Source organism: Pteropus vampyrus, unplaced genomic scaffold, assembly GCF_000151845.1.
Source record: "Pteropus vampyrus isolate Shadow unplaced genomic scaffold, Pvam_2.0 Scaffold86, whole genome shotgun sequence".
In the NCBI taxonomy this organism is placed as follows: Eukaryota; Metazoa; Chordata; class Mammalia; order Chiroptera; family Pteropodidae; genus Pteropus; species Pteropus vampyrus.
In genome coordinates this window covers 2,268,609-2,272,706 of record NW_011888867.1, presented here as the reverse complement: position 1 = coordinate 2,272,706, position 4,098 = coordinate 2,268,609, and the positions used below count along the sequence as shown (strand labels likewise).

At 45.6% G+C, this 4,098-nt stretch overlaps 1 pseudogene; it reads left to right on the top strand.

Annotated features, from left to right (window-relative positions):
- Positions 1-2,318: 2,318 nt before the first annotated feature.
- LOC111742144 lies at positions 2,319-2,437 on the top strand (annotated as a pseudogene).
- Positions 2,438-4,098: the final 1,661 nt, after the last annotated feature.

Here is a 4,098-nt window from a genome sequence, read left to right as displayed (position 1 = left end):
CCGAATTGGCTATATCCTCTTAAAGTGAGTTTGCAGCTTTGAGAAAGCAGGGTCCCTATTGGCCCCATAACAAGGCAGTTTTCATATAACGCAGGTCCTGGCATCTGGGAAAATCGGCTCTTTCCTTTGTTGCCAGGGAAATCATTTCGAAATGAAAAAAAAAACAAACAAAAAAACCAAAAATCTCTGAATCCCAGCCCCCAACATTCTCCAAAACAGGAGGCATTCTTAAAAAAAAAAAAAAAAAAAAAAAATCCAAATACCAAAACAATAAAAACATAAAACCCAACACATTACTGTACATGAGGAAGGTTTTTTTTCTTTTCTTTCCTAACTGAAGGGATGAAAGGGCATCATAATTTTGTTTTCAAATGTGTTTAAGAACCTGTTATTAAAACGGAATTAAACCCGAGTCCCAGGGCCACAGCTCTGTGACTCCCGGGAGATAATCTTGATAATGCGATTAGCACTGTTTGAGCGGGGCTGAGACGGGAAGGGAGAGACAGATGCGGAAGCTGACGCTCTGCTGAGCCGCTGCCAACTGCCCGCCCGTGGTCTGGGCACAGACGCCGCGTTCTCCAACGGCCCCTGCCATCGGGAGACGTTAGGGGCCTTAACGAAAAGACAAATTATAACATTTACCGGCTGCTCTCTTCGTGAAAGGCAGTATGCTGAACATTCACCGTGCGATTTCTCGTTTCGACTTTAATGCTTAATAGGGGGGCTGCGGCTTCCGTAAAGTCATCCAGGTGATGAGTGATGGAGCTGGGATATAGACCGGGTTGGCCAATGGCAGAGCCCTGCTGTTTTCATCCACAGTAGCGCTGCAAATTGGGCAGTTGGGAACTTAGATGCACAAGACTCCAATCTGTTGAAAAACTTTTATTTAATAGCAGTCTTCACCCCTGTCTCGCAACCCAAATTGCCAGGCAGCTGTAGTCTTTGTTTAAATGCTTGCCAACGAGGCACAGTCAGCGGTCGCGCAGGTAAGATGCTCCTACATGTGGCTTTTGCCTTTTTATTTTTCCAAAAAGTGGGGCCCTCTCTGTACCTCCGCCTAATGGGCTCATTGAACAGCAGGCTGGTGGCAGGTGCATCCTCCGTGGCACTGCGCTTTTGCAGGGACATTGGAAGTCATAGAATAATGTCACTGGTTAGAGGAGTGTTCTCCAGCCTTCATGGCACTAGGGACCAGTGCTCCTATGAGAATCTACTGCCTGATGATCTGAGGCAGAGCTGAGGCGGTGATGCGGGCGCTGGGGGGAGCGGCTGCAGATGCAGATGAAGCTTCCCTCACTCGATCACCCCTCACCTCCTGCTGTGCGGCCTGGTTCCTAACAGGTCCGCGGCCTGGGGGTTAGAGACTCCTGGGTTAGAGGCCCGAGGAAGGAAGGAAACATGTGTTCATTGAGTACTGAACACATATCTGTGCCAAGCCCTCTCTTGGGACTTTTATGTAATAGATCTTAAACAAATGTCATGCAAATTCAATAAGGGAGAGGCTGCTGCTGTGGATGGGGAAACTGAGGCACTGAGCAGCGGAGAGGTTCTTGAGCCAGTGGGAAGGGATGATTCCAAAGGCTAGAGGTCAGAGGCTGTGAGTAAAGGCTGTGAGGGTGGGCCTAGTCTCTCTGATGACTCCGTGCAGAAGGTCCTTCCAGCCCTCCCTGCCTCGTCTAACCACCCCCACCTTGTCTTCTCAGGTCCGTGGGCCTTCGACCAATTGAATATTGCTGTGGTTAAGAGCAGGGGCTGGCCAACTTTTTCTGTAAAGGTCCAGATAGTAAGTATTTTGGAGTTTGTGGACCATACAAAGTCTGTTACAGCTATTTAACTCTACTGTTGTAACAGGAAAGCGGCCATAGATAACACATAAATGAAGGGCTTTGGCTGCGTTTTGATAAAACTTTATTTGCAAAAAAGAAGCGGCGGGCTGTAATTTGCTGACCCCTTTAAGGTCATGGCGTCTGAAATCAGCGGGGCCCCGGGGTGGAATGGAGGTTTCACCACCTACTAGCTGGGTGGTCCTGAGGAATGTTCTTTACCTCTGTGAGCCTCAGTTTCTGCATCCGTAAAGTGGGTCTGTAATCACACCTACCTCCTATGGCTTTATGAAGAGTCTATGTGTGCCCTGGGTCGGGAAGGAGAGAGGAGGAGGCTTCCAGGTGAGAGATGAGCCGAATCAGCTTCATGATCCCTTCCCCCCAACAAGCCAGCTGTACCAGGGGCCTGTGCCAACCTGGACAGCAGCCATTTCCTTTGGAGTCATTGACCTCTTACTAGGTCTCTTGTGGGCCCAAGTTCAAATGAGACTTCTGGTCTACAGCCATGCCACCCGGAACAAGCCCAATCCCGTCTGATCTTGGAAGCTCATCAAGGTCAGGCCTAATTAGTACTTGGATGGGAGACCACCTAGGAAGACCAAGTGCTGTAGGCGTAAAAAAAATTTAAAAAATAAATAAAAAATAAGGGATTGTAAGCTGACAAGGTCCTTGCAATCTGTGAGGTCAACCAAGGGTTGCCTCGCCTAAAAAAATAATAATAATAAAAATAAATTTAAAATAAAAATATCAAACGAGACTTCTGGGGCCATCTGCAACACCAGGTGAATGGGACGAGGGAACCACAGGCCGGAGGTCGGCTTGCTGGTCAGCCTCAGGGTGCGGGCCTTGAAGCTCGTCACTTCTGCCTGCACACGTCTGGGTCAGCTCCGAGAGCATTGTCATCAGGACCGAACCTTAAACCTGGGGAAGAGGACGGTCCTTTCACACGCCAGGTCCCAGGCACCGTTCGTAGCAGCCCTTCCCCCAAAACCACGAGTATTTTAGCTCTTAAAGAGTTTCTTAAAGAGTTTTGTTTTTCTTTATGTGATTATTTTTACATCTCTGACCAGTACTGGTCTTTCTTGGTATCCTTCTGTGTGTACGTGAGTGTGCGTGTGTGTGAGTGTGTGTGTATCCGTGGGTGAGTATAAGGGCGAATGTGTTGGGAAGAGGGATCGGTGGTTCATGGGAATCATCTCTTCCTTTCTTTTTAACTTTTTATTTTCTTAAGAATAACACTATTAATTGAGCACCTACTATGTGCCAGGTAGTAAGCTGAGTGCTTTTCACCCATGATCATGTGTGTGTGTGTGTGTGTGTATGTATATGTGTGTGTGTGTGTATATAATACACATACATATATTTAAATATATATGTATATGTATTTTATATATATATGTATGTATGTATGTATGTATTTATTTAAAGTACGTGTCAGGCCTTATTACTTTTCTCAGACTCTGAGTCTGAGAGAGGGAAGAGAACTTGACTGTCAGGCCACCCACACAAGACATGAGAGAATTAGGAGCCCAAGCACAGACCTACTTAGCACAGAAAGCATATTCTTTCTTTTCTTGATCACCAAGGGTGGTCACCTCCCCTCTTTACCAGCCCATTGCAAAGCCAGTGTTCAGGGCTGTTTCTCCAGTATATATTTTTGAGTAGAGTTTGGTATTCACTGTAAAATTAAAAAGATACCAACATGTTTTATATCCTTAAAAAAAAAGTGAGTTCCATGCATCAGGATGGATATTACTAAAACAAAACAAAACAAAACAGGAAATATGGGATTTGGTGAGAATGAGGAGAAATTAGAACGCTTGTGCAATGTTCATTGGATGGTAAAATGATACAGTCAGTGTGGAAAACAGTGTGGTGGTTTCTCTAAAAAAATACAAATAGAACTATCATATGAGCTCAGTATAAACCCAAAACAATCGAAAGCATGGCCTCAACGAGATGTTTGCACACCACCGTTCATACCGGCATTATTCACAATAGCTAAAAGGTGGAATCAACCCAAGTGTCCATCCATGGATGAGTGTATAAACCATGTGGTCTGTATATGCACTGGAATACAATGCGGCCCCCCAAAGGAAGTTCTGACAGATGCTACAATGTCGATGAGCCTTGAGAACCTTACGCTGAGTAAAATAAGCCAGTTACCAAAAAAAAGAAGAAAAGACAAATACTGCGTCATTCCACTCACATGAGGCACTTAGAGTACTTAGAGTCCAATTCATAAAGACAGAAAGTAGAATGGTGGTTGCCAGGG